Below are 13,109 nucleotides of genomic sequence, written 5' to 3'. Positions count from 1 at the left end.
CTGCCTAAGGCAAGTTTGAAAACAAATCACAAGACCTGGTATAGCTCAGTGGTAGTATATTGGGCTGGCACCCAGCGGACCTGAGTTCAAGCCCCACTGTGTCATTGGTGCAAGGTTTTTTTGCGCGATGTGGTTATGGACACCGGCGGCGGACAGCATGCAACTGCGCGTGACTCGAAAAGTGATCTCATAACATTGATTGATATGTGGGGTTTAACGTCCCAAAACCACTATATGAGAGACGCCGTAGTGGAGGGCTCCGGAAATTTCGACCACCTGGGGTTCTTGAACGTGCACCCAAATCTGAGCACACGGGCCTACAACATTTCCGCCTCCATCGGAAATGCAGCCACCGCAGCCGGGATCCGAACCCGCGACCTGCGGGTCAGCAGCCGAGTACCTTAGCCACTAGACCACCATGGCGGGGCGTGTGATCTCATAACAGCTTTTGCAGTAAAAGTGCGGTGAACTAAACGGTGGGGTATGCGACACCCGTCGAACTATATATACGACTGCAAGACACCGCTCCCCGGATTCTCCATGTGCTAAGATGCACACACACACAAAAAAAAGGCAGATCCCGCGTGCAGTGGGAATCTATGGTATGCGAATCACGAATGAGGAAGGTGGAAATGTCACTTTAAAAAGAGCACAACGTTACTAGGCGGAGGTAAATTATGTCGTACATGACTTCCTTGTCATTATCATCATGTTTGAACGTGTCATTGACCTTCGTCATCTATTAACGTCACCTGATACCAAATTTGGTATATGTGGAGGTAGCGAAACGGCCACGAGCGCATCATGAATGTCCCAATACACTCCGACGTAACGTTGACGCGCGTGCACGCTGGGCACAGCGACGCTGCGCTAGCAAAACGTGAGCACACTATATATAGTCTGACGCCTGGCGGGACCAGCGCATAGAGAAATAAAGAAAGGTGAAGAGTGGACACTCCCGTAGACCCCAGCGGCCCAATCGACCCTAGCGCACCTGGTGGTTGGTGAGAGCAAGTGGCGTGCGCTTCCTGTTTCGGTTTCACTGGCGCAAATTTTGAATTTTTATTTTTAATTTTTATTTTTATTTCGATTAAGTTATAATAAAGAGATATGCAGGTAGTGATAATTGCCTACAATTTTATTCATCGCGCTTGTTCTTGTTCTTTTGTTCACTTGTTGATCACTTGTTCTTTTGGAACAAGTGATCAATGTATATATCAGTCAAAGAGACAGAGTATCCGCAATGTTTTATTCAAAGGCAAGGTAGAGTCTGAGAATATAAAAAGCACAATATGACAAAGGCAGACAACAAATGCATCTCGCCTTACAAATAAATTGTAACAAATATTGTAACAAATACAGAGAGAACACAGACAACGCACACATCGCTAGAGTTGGCAGAAGCCGAGAAATTGGTGAAGTATGACACACCGGGCCCGTGGGTAAGTAAGGATCTATGGCGAAAACACAGCGCACAATGCTGAAGAAGAAGGAAGAAGTGACATATACACAGCAATGAAGTCGCGAATCACGCCTGGGGTTAACCAAAATAATGCATAAAAAAAAAGAGTGCACGGAAACCACACGACACAATATAGCAGAAAGGCAAAGCTGCAGTGTGCTGGCTGTGCTTAAGAACAGCTAGCCCAAAATGAAAAAAAAAAGCAGACTTGATGCCTGCTTGTCCTCAGAAAGGTAGGGCTTTGCAGCTTGCTCACTACGTGAAAGACAAACTTTATGCTACAACACTGGCAGGTCTTGTGGCTCTTCTTATCATCAAAAACTTAAGATCCCAAGTGATTTGCGTCTGGGTGTTGTTGTGACGCTTGCGAGCTAAAATAGATTGTAGTCATCACTTATCCAGAATTGTGGACCTTAATTGGTGTTACGAGAGCGGTATTACAGGGCTAATAAATAGCACAAGGAAACCACTTTGGCTCATTATTTTTCACAAAGGCTCTACATCGTACGTTATCACTCACAAGCTATATAAAAATAAAATGGCAGCGTCCGCAGCCCCATAAAACGCTACAAGTTTGGGTATTCTTTTGAAAATTTTGATGGGCGAGATGAGGAGGTTGATGAGAAGCTAAAATACAAAAAAGCGTGATAACGTGAACTGTGCCCACTTCATACTGTGTTCCTTACCCGCTCGAAGACATTTCAACAAGCGGTTTTGTTATCGATATATTACTTGAGCTGGAGAGATAAAGCATACACAGTGACCAAGCGACCCACAGTAAAGTGTACAGTTCGCCCGCATTTGCTACAAAAATACAGACAGGATACCCAACATTCTTTTTAAGGTTATGCAAATCATTTCGAGCGAATACACAGTGTCCCTACTCCTCATAGCGGGTAACCAAAACAATGTATGCAACGAATGAGTGGTTAGTTTGGTGAGGCTGTCTCGGCAGTCTTTTGATAGTTTTCCGCTGTGCTGCTACTTTGGCTTGCAGATGTTTAATGGTTTGCTTGTACTTCATTGATGGAGACATTGTCGCTGGCACACAGGAACGCACTGCAATAAACAAAAAAATGGATGTAAAAGCGAAGAACAACTAATCCCATATGAGCACTTTCCTCGCTCTTTCAGACTCAAGGTGCACAACTTTCTGTGGTGCAAAGTTTTCGATTCCACTACCTAAAAACAAACCATTCACAATGTTGACAATGCACAAAAAAATGAAAATCACTGAGAGCCCACCCTTACATTTTGTAAGTGCACACGTAGTGTCCTTTTGAGGATAGTTTCCTCAGAATGTCCTAAACATAAAATAGCACATTAAAAACAGCTACAATAAAAGCATAGTCACCATTTTCTCTAGGGCACTCAGACGTGGAGCTGTTGGCGGAGACATCTTCTGGAGGGTCTTGTGAAGCTTGTTCAGTGCCTCGGACAGTGCTGTCGGAACAATCTTGCGAGCAGCCTGCGGAAGTCTCAATATCAATCCACTCTCGTGTTGAAGTGAACATACAACTTACCGGTCACACAAGTTCTTTTTGTGACAGCTGAACGACTGGTTAAGGTTTTCTCTGGCAAGACGAAGTCAGCAGAAATTCTTTCACCAGCTACAAGGGAGCTGCCACCTGCAGAGGTTTGGTCAACAGTCAATTTGGGTAAAAAAAAAGAAATCGCGACACTGAACGCACCCTGTTCATCGGGGCACCTCAATGTGTGGGAGCCGCTTTTTGAAGCCTCTACCGCAGGTCCTGAAGAAATGAAATTACGACAATTTGTCAGTAAGAGGCTTAAAATAACACAAACTGAAGCTCATCTGCACCTTGCAGTGCAGCTTCTGCAGTCATGTCACAGTAACTATTTGAAGCGACGCTCAGAAAATCTGCATATATGTGCAGTTGGTACAAGTTACAAAGCTTGTAGCATGGGGAAACTTAAACAACTCTTTCAAACGCATAAATTGGTAGAACGTGGAAGGAAAGAGAAGGCACCAACAAGGAAACAAGTAATTTGTGATTTTTGGAATTATCAACAGTGCCAGCTTTCACTGATGAAAGGTACAGATGCTCGCGTCCGTGGCTGACGCAGCACGCGTCGCCTCGGCTTGACGCCGTGCCGCCTATGCTATACTGCATACGTTGCACAATGTTCCCGTCTAGCCGCCGCATAGAGCCGCAAACTTTCTTTTTAGCGTACCTCCCCGTCCTTACAAGCTACAGAAAAAGGTTACAACTGCGTGAATGAGACGCCACGTAAGAAACAAACTCGCACACACGAAGCGCAACGTGTGTGTGTGCATCTTTCTATGTTTGTTGCATGGTGTCTTATTCGCACAGGTGTAACCGTTTTCTGAAAAAAATGACCGAACAAGACCAACAACATGTCATTCAACAAGCTTCGCTTGAAAACGTGCCTCACCTGTTATCTCACGCTTGAAAACACCGACGCAGCCGACGTTGACGAAAGCGACGAAAGCTTCTCGCTGTCAGTCACTTCCTCCGTGCTGTCAGTCATGCATGGGCTTGTCGCTGGGTAGATGGTGTTTATGACAGTACGGCTGAAGAAAAATAATCGCGTAAGGTGTGTTGAATAAATTGTTTTTATGTATAAAGAACATACCTAGTTTGGGCGTATAATTATTATTTTGTGAAAACATTTCTGTTGCATTGATTATAAGTTTTTTTTTTGCGCTTGCGCCCTATGACGTTTGATGAGAGCACTAGTTGATTACGTAATCGTGACGCACTTTCTGAGGCCAGGTTTCGCGGAGTGTCCTCTCTTGTTTTCTTCTTTCTCTATGACCAGCGTCCGTCGGCGCGGCCCAGCGGCAACCGGCGCAATATGCGACATGCTGCATTTCGCGCCGATGACGTCACCCAGACCGCACTGCGCTACCCAGACCGCACCGGTGCACACGCGCGCCGGGCCCCGTCAAAGTGTATTGGTGCTTTGAGTGTGACACGTAGTCATGTTCTTACATGACACACATCTTATGATTATCATGTTTGCACCAGTCACGTGTATACCTTCTTCATTCATTCACGTCCCGTAATTAAAAAAACTTGGTTAATGTGAAGCTAGTGAAACGGCCGCGAGCGCATCATCAGCGTGGCTTGAAGTCGTGTTGTTACATGACACGCACCTGATGATTATCATGTTTGCACCAGTCACATACTTTCGTCATCCATTCTCGTCCCGTAATACCAAGTTTGGTATATGTGAAGCTAGCAAAACGACCACGAGCGCATCATGAGCGTCTCATGTAGTCAACTTCCAACATGACATGCATCTCATGATATCATGTTTGCACCAGTCATGCACCTTCGTCATGAATTCACGCCCCATAATACTAAATTTGGTATATGTCAAGCTAGCGAAACGACCGCGAGCACACCATGAGCGTGGCGTGTAGTCATGACTCATGACTTACATGACATGCATGACATAATTTCTACGTTAGGGTCTGTCGCTTGCGTTCGCCATGCAGTCATGTCATACTATACCAGTTTTCCAACATGTCATGTGAACAAAACCACCATTAGAGCAGCAAGACCATGAAATGTAAATCATGACTTTCATGACATACATGTCATGATTTTCATGTTATGACTCGTCACTTGCGCTCATCATATAGTCACGTTATACCATACCAAGTTTGGTATCTATACCATTATTGAAAGGGCCAGGAGATCTAAAAGTCATAAGCGGATAGATAGATAGATAGATAGATAGATAGCTAGCTGCTAGATAGATAGATAGATAGATAGATAGATAGATAGATAGATAGATAGATAGATAGATAGATAGATAGATACGCTCAATGTCGCCGAAGCTCGTTAAGAAATGCTTCGCATTTAAAAGAGAGTTGAGTTCAGTTTGCACTACCCGCATAGCCCGTTCCGGGAACACCTGCCGCGACCAAGCTGGGGAAAAATGAGCGAATCAGCGACGCTCCTTGACTCTCCACTTAGGTGCGGCAGGTGTCTACAGGTACCCAAAGCAACGCATGGTGGCGCTTTAACTCTAAACAAACAGTTCGGTTCGGACTGTCACGGCAGATGGACGTGTTTTTTGAGTGCTCCCGATTGACTGCGCAGATAAGTGGTTCGAACTTGTCTTCATAATTATAAGGCAGCAGTTTAAATCTTTGTAGCACTTATTTTATTGTACGGCTTTTTCGGGGATCAGTCACCAGGTATTTATTAGTTTGTGCGTGTGTGTGTGTGTTAGATTTTTTGTTTTTGTTGTTTTCTTTTGCCACCTCGTGGGGGAGGTGCACGTACATTGAACACGCAAATTTTTGTAGTAGAGCTTAGACTTTCTCTTTTTCGTAGGACAGGGCTCGAGTTGTGTAATTATAGAGTGAGACAAGTCATAGGGACAATTGGTGTCAGAAAGACGTGGTTAAAAAGACTGTAAAGTGTTCAGGATGCGGGGTGGGTTTGAAAGTGGACCCAAGTGTAGAAGCGGATGAAGAAGAGGCTGACGCGAAGTGTAGGCAATGTGAGGTAGATGAAAAAATGGAGAAAATGATGGTTTCCCAGAGTGAACTGCTGATAAAAATCACCGAGCTCGAGACGGCGTTGGCGACAGAGCAAGAGAAAACGAGGGCAATCGGAGAAAAGCTGAAGTCCGCCGAGGAAGCCAAGGAGAACAGAGGAAAGAACAGTAGGAAACCGGTAACCAGAACGGCGGAGAAGAAAGAGCAAGCAAGTTTGAAAAAAAAACAGGTTCAGCCGGTTCAATTGTCGCAAGGCCCAGCTTGAGTGAAGTAGTGGTGGGGCTGGGAGGGGACAAAGCAGCCAGCGTCACAGGTGCAGGACGCTCCAGTTGAAAAGTCACAGCATGTGATAATCGCCGGGGACACGAATTTAAATCCATGCACAGAAGCCATCAAAGAGAGGGTAAGAAGTGACAAGAGGGTTGCAGTAGGGGCGTTGCCAGGGCGCAAGGTGGGAGCAGTTATGAGGCAAGCAAGCGCAAAACTTAAAACTACAGCTGATAGACGAAACCTTGTGATAATTTCAGGCGGTTTAAACGATGTCTTTAATGAAGATACAGCAGGACTAGCAACCACACTGGCGAAAGGCGTCGATGACATGCACGCCACTTCTCCTCAGGTACAGGTAGTAATATGCACGATACCGGAGGTACCAGTGCGTAATAGCAACCTGCAAAGAGCGGTTGTCAACGCCAACCAAGAGATATGGCGGATGAATCGAGAGAAAGGCTTTGAGGTGGTGGAAATAAACAGAGAGGTGCATAGGTGGGGTGGTTTTCAATGAGACAGAATTCACTTCGATGGGCGGCTAGGTCATGAGGTGGGTTGGCGACTTGCAAGACACGCAGTAGCTTCTTTTTTGAAGGGGGGGGGGGGCAAGCGGGCCTTTTGGGTGCAGGATAGCTAGTAATGAGGAAAACAACCGGGGAGACTTTTTGACAGGTGGTATGGACAGATACGATTCCAAAGTGGCACCAGTATCTAAGGTAGGTAGAGTCCGGGGCAGAAATAGATGTAGCCACGAGTGCCGAGCCAATTCAAACATAGGGTATATTAACATGCAGGGTGGTAAGAACAGGCTGAAGTGGGAAGAGATAGAAGAACAGCTAAGGGAGGAGAGGCCGATGATATATGGTTTTGTAGTAATACATCTCAGGTACATGGAAAAACCTTCTAATAATCCAGACTACGCGTGGGAATATTGTAATAGAACATAAGGCAGCAGAAAGGGGGGTGGTATTGGGGCATTCATTCATAAAAGTACAGACTGACAAAGGGTCAAGCAGGAGGGCAAGGAACATTTATGGCAAAAGGGAAAGTGGCAGGGCAAATGACACTCCTTGGTTTTGTGTACTTGTGAACGGGAGCAAAGGCCAGAGAGGAAAACCAGGCAATGGTAGAGTGTATATCAAAGGACATTCAGGAGTTAGGAGGAGAGTGCGAGATAATTATACTAGGAGATATGAATGCGTACATAGAAGATATAGATGGGTATACCGACCCGACAGGCAAAATGATCATGGATATGTGTGAAAGGTTTGATTTGATCATTTGCAACAGCACCGAGAAGTGTGAAGGGCAAATAACATGGGAGGTAGGAAGGCTGCAGTCGACGATATATTACGCACTGATGTCACATAGGATGTATGATAAGCTCAGGGGAATGCACATAGATGAAGGTGGCTCGAGAAGTCTGGGTAGTGATCACAAACGTATCAAGCTAAGTTTTGGAAGAGCAGTGAAAGTGGGAAGGAGACAAGATGAGCAACTACAGGAAAAGTTTTATTCAGAAAGGCGAATTTAAATAGCCACTAAACAAATTGAGAGAGTAATCACTGAGGATAATAAAACAGTGTGGACATACACGAATCTAATTAGACTGTTTGAGCTACAGCTTGCCAAGCCACGTGACAAGTCACCCCGAAAAAGAAGACACAAACCCAAAAGTTGGTGGGATGAGGAAGTTAAGAGAACCATAGCAAAACGTCAGGAAGCCTCTAGGGAACACAAACATGCTAAGCAGCGGGGTGAACCGACAGATGATGTTGAAAGAAAATGGGAAATCTTTCTAAGCTGTAGAAGGGATGCATCTGATCAATAAAAAGATTAGAAGAAAGGGAGCTCAGTGGCTGGCAGAAGTACATAAAAAAGATAGTAAGGCAGCTGCGAAATTTCGGAACCATCTAAACTCCATAAGAAATGAGACGAGCCCAGAGCAGAGGTTTATAACTACAGCTCAATGCGCATATTGAGCTGTAGCTATAAACCTCTGCTCTAGGCTAGAAGGGGACGAAGCTATTGAATATATAAGGACAAGGGTGACAGAAAAATTTAAACAAAGAAGCGCTTTATGCACAACGATAAACAAGGATGAATCAAGTGGCGCAATGGCTCCATTTTCACAACGAGAGTGGGAAAGAGCTGACAAAAGGGTTCCTATAGTAGTACATCAACAGACCCAGATGGCATTCCAATTATGCTGATAAAGACATTAGGCCCGAAGTCTAAGCCGGCTTTGAGAGAGGCAGGGAGCAAAATAATTATAAGATGGTGAACTTCCTGATGGATCGAAACTTAGCAGGATGAGCATGATCTATAAAAGAAAGGGGGACAAAGCTGACATAAACTACTGTCCTATAACAGTAACATCAGTGGTCTACACGCTGGCGATGCAGATTATAAAGGAAAGACTGCAGGCATAGATAGAGGATGAGGGGGTGCTGGGGAACTGCAGAATGGCTTTCCGAAACACAGGAGATTGGAAGACAATCTGTTCGTACTGACGCAGTGCATCGAAATTGAAGAAAAAGAACACAGGCCCCTGTTGCTAGCATTTTTGGATATCAAGGGAGCGTAGGATAAAGTGGTTCAAGAGGGATTGTGGGGAATGCTGGACACACAAAGCGTGGAAGATGTAGTCACTAATCTTTTAGAGGATATCTATAAAGGTAACAAGGTAGTTATAAAGAGGGAAAAACAGGTATTCAAGCCTGCAGAGGTAAAATGGGGGCGTAGGCAGGGATGTCCTCTGTCACCCTTATTATTCATGATGTACCTACAAGGATTAGGGGCCAAATTAGAGGGAAGTGGACTGGGCTTCAACCTCTCTTTCGTCAAACAAGGAAAACTCATTGAACAGGCACTACCAGCATTGATGTACGCTGATGATATAGTGCTAATGGCCGACAACAAGAAAGATTTGCAGAGATTGGTGGACATCTGCGGTAATGAGGGAGATAAGTTAGATTTCAGATTCAGTAAGGAAAAATCAGCCGTCATGATTTTTAATGTCAATGAAGGTAGTGAGCTTAGAATAAAGGAGGTCACGCTAGAGATAACAGATAAATACAAATACCTGGGCGTATGGATAAGCAATGGGGCCGAGTACCTTAGGGAACACGAAATAAACGTGACGACTAAAGGTAACAGGAATGCAGCGGTAATGAAAAACAGGGCACTGTGGAATTACAATAGGTATGATGTAGTGAGAGGAATTTGGAAAGGGGTCATGGTTCCTGGTCTGACGTTCGGCAATGTGGTCTTGTGCATGAGATCAGAAGTTGAAGCAGGATTAGAAATTAAGCAACGTGGAATAGGTAGGCTTGCCTTAGGAGCTCACGGGAATACACTAAATGAGGGAGTACAAGGTGATATGGAATGGACATCATTTGAGGGCAGGGAAGCTAGCAGCAAGATAACATTTGAGAAGCGATTGAGAGAAATGGGGGAGGAGCGTTGGGCTAGGAAGGTATTCAGCTACTTGTACATGAAGAATGTCGATACAAAATGGAGGAAGCGAACCAGAAAATTGACTGGTAAATACTTAGAAAACAGCAGGGGGCCAAACCAAAAAGAATTATCGGTTAAGAAGAAGGTGAAGGAAGCTGAGACCGATATGTGGAGAATCTGCATGATTAAGAAGTCCGCACTAGAGATCTATCGAACTTTTAAGCAGGAAATTGCCAAGGAAAGGATCTATGATAATACTCGGGGTAGTTCTCTACTGTTTGGGACCAGGACGGAAGTATTGCGAACCAAGACATATCGGGCCAAATACGAAGGGGTAGACACAGTATGCAGTGCGTGTGGAGAGGAAGAAGAAACTGCCGAACACTTGATAATGTTCTGTAAAGGGCTTCATCCTATAGTTCAGTGTGATGGCGCAGAGTTTTTCAAAGCATTGGGGTTTAGGGACAGGGAGGGCAAAATAGACTTTAAGCGGGTAGAATTAACTAGAAGGAGGTTATCTGATTGGTCGCTAGAGTCCAGGCACGAGTGAAAATTAAACCCTTCACTGCAAAGTACGAATACTCAACCTCACTATTCAAAGGGAAAAAAAGTCTAGTTTTTGGTTCATTAAGTATTACGGCTTGATGGCGCTAGACACCGCCCGATCTAAAGGGTACAGCCATATCCATCATCCACCTATTCATCCATCCATCCATCCATCCATCCATCCATCCATCCATCCATCCATCCATCCATCCATCCATCCATCCATCCATCCATCCATCCATCCATCCATCCATCCATCCATCCATCCATCCATCCATCCATCCATCCATCCATCCATCCATTCATCCATCCATCCAGGATGGATGGATGGATGGATGGATGTGGCTGTACCGTTTAGATCGGGCGGCGGCTAACGCCACCTAGCCGTAATACTTAGTGAACTAACCATTACATTTATCTTTTTTTTCCTTTAAATAATGAAGTTGAGGATTCGTGCTTCGCAGTGAAGGGTTTAATTTTCACTCGTGCCTTGACTTTAGCCACCAATCAGATAACCTCCTTCTAGTTAAGTCTACCCGCTTAAAGTCTATTTTGCCCTCGCTGTCCCTAAATCCTAGTGCTTTGAAAAACTCTGCGCCATCATCCTGAACTATAGGGTGAAGCCCTTTACAGAACATTATCAAGTGTTCGGCAGTTTCTTCTTCCTCTCCACACGCACTGCATACTGTGTCGACCCCTTCGTATTTGGCCCGATATGTCTTGGTTCGCAGTACTCCCGTCCTGGCCTCAAACAGTAGAGAACTACCCCGAGTATTATCATAGATCCTTTCCTTGGCAATTTCCTGCTTAAAAGTTCGATAGATCTCTAGTGCGGACTTCTTAATCATGCCCATTCTCCACATGTCAGTCTCCGTTTGCTTCACTTTTTTCTTAACCGATAGTTCTTTTTGGTTTGGCCACCTGCTGTTTTCTAAGTATTTACCAGTTTCTAAGTATTTACCAGTTCCTGGTTCGCTTCCTCCATTTTGTATCGACATTCTTCATGTACAAGTAGCTGAAAACCTTCCTAGCCCAACGCTCTTCCCTCATTTCTCTCAATCGCTTCTCAAATTTTATCTTGCTGCTAGCTTCCCTGCCCTCAAATGATGTCCATCCCATATCACCTTGTACTCCCTGATTTGGTGTATTCCCGTGAGCTCCTAAAGCAAGCCTACCTATTCCACGTTGCTTAATTTCTAATCTTGCTTGGACTTCTGATCTCATGCACAAGACCGCATTGCTGAACGTCAGCCCAGGAACCATGACCCCTTTCCATATTCCTCTCACAACATCATACCTATTGTAATTCCACAGTGCCCTATTTTTCATGACTGCTGCATTCCTGTTACCTTTAGTCGTCACGTATATTTCGTGTTCCCTCAGATACTCGGTCCCATTGCTTATCCATACGCCCAGATATTTGTATTTATCTGTATTTATCTGGAGAGGGGCACGACACCGTTGAAGGGATGGGACGCTTACCGCTGCTGTATTTTCAGGTTTCGTTCCTCAGCGCTTGGTCGACGTGGCTTCTCGTACGGTGGCCGTGCAGTCTTGGCCATGAAGTTCCGCTCCCGCTTCTAAGCGTGCAGCGATGGTCCGAGCTGGTTCCTTCGGCTACCAGCGGCCCGCGACACGGTTCTCTCGTGAACGCCATCGCAGAATATGACTCCGGATACAGCGGCCTGCCAGACAACACCTCGGTTACGTTCCTCGGTGACCTGCCTTCGAGGGTTCTCGAACATTGGCCGCGCTGCCTTGATCAGGCAGTTTCGTTTCCGAAAGTGCAAAGTTGGCCACGTTTGGTTCCCTCGGTTACTGGCAGCTGGCAACATGGTTCATTCCCAGATGCCCTCGCAAGCCATGACGTAGGATATATAAGCCAGCCATGCTCCAGTTCGGTTGGGCACGACACCGTTGAAGGGATGGGACGCTTACCGCTGCTGTATTTTCAGGTTGGTTACTTCAAAGATACTTCCTGTTTAAAAAGTAGCAATTACTGCCTTGTTGCGGTGTCGTGCCCTCCTGACTTGCGTGATAAGATGTTCCGTACATTGCTGTTTCTTTCATGTCTGCGCCGGAAGTTTGCATCGTTGTTGTTGTTGCTTTCAGGTGACATTGAATCTAATCCCGGCCCTGGCGTCGAGGAAACACTCGCAATTGTTCTTGATACAGTGCGTAGGCTGGAAGCGGGTCAGAATACAATAATTGGTGAAATTAAGGGGCTAAAAGAAAAACAGGATGCTACTGATAAAGAAATCAAAAGCTTGACCATGAGAGTGGTCACTCTGGAAGCAAAGCTGGTTTCTAATGCCCCTCCGTCATCCAACTTTGCTGATGGTGCTATTGGTTCTATTTCTGATCAGATTCAAGCAGTAGTATCAAGGTGTGAGGAAGCAGAAAATAGAATGCGACGGTGCAACTTGTTGTTTTTTGGAATTCCCGATGAGCACAAAGAGAGCTGGGAAACTTCTGAAAAGAAAATTATCGCCGTATGCTCAGATAAGTTAGCGATCACCACTACCAGTTCTCAATATGAGCGTGTGCACAGGCTGGGTAAATTTGCTTCAAACAAATGTAGGCCGATAATTGCTAAGCTTACGTTTTTTAAGGACAAACAAGCAATCCTCGCCGGTGCACATCGGCTGAAAAATACTGGCTTCTCTATTAGAGAAGATTTTTCGCAAGCAACACGGCAAGCGCGCAGGAAACTGCTTCAGTTTGCTAGGGAACGGAATTGTCCTTTCAAACTAAATGTCGACAAACTTCGTATCGATAATATTACATATATCTATGACACTTGTTCTGATACCGTAGTAACCGCTAGATAGCTAGTTGCCGATGTACGCAGTGGTAATGCTCAGCAGCCGT

General features: G+C 45.2%; 1 long non-coding RNA gene across 2 annotated transcripts; it reads right to left on the bottom strand.

Moving 5' to 3' along the window:
* Positions 1-1,064: 1,064 nt before the first annotated feature.
* On the bottom strand, positions 1,065-3,990 carry LOC142776236 (uncharacterized). 2 transcript variants are annotated; one of them, XR_012887388.1, is made up of 5 exons: positions 3,881-3,990; positions 3,154-3,213; positions 2,986-3,090; positions 2,817-2,930; positions 1,067-2,521 (listed from the first exon to the last, which is right to left on the bottom strand). It is a non-coding gene; the product is annotated as an uncharacterized LOC142776236 (long non-coding RNA). The 2 variants fall into 2 exon arrangements; XR_012887387.1 differs by having other exon boundaries at positions 1,065-2,521; positions 2,986-3,213.
* Between the last annotated feature and the right edge of the window lie 9,119 nt (positions 3,991-13,109).

Source organism: Rhipicephalus microplus, chromosome X (assembly GCF_043290135.1).
Source record: "Rhipicephalus microplus isolate Deutch F79 chromosome X, USDA_Rmic, whole genome shotgun sequence".
In the NCBI taxonomy this organism is placed as follows: domain Eukaryota; kingdom Metazoa; phylum Arthropoda; class Arachnida; order Ixodida; family Ixodidae; genus Rhipicephalus; species Rhipicephalus microplus.
The sequence above is the reverse complement of the archived record's forward strand: the minus strand, read 5'-3'. Positions and strand labels throughout refer to the sequence as shown.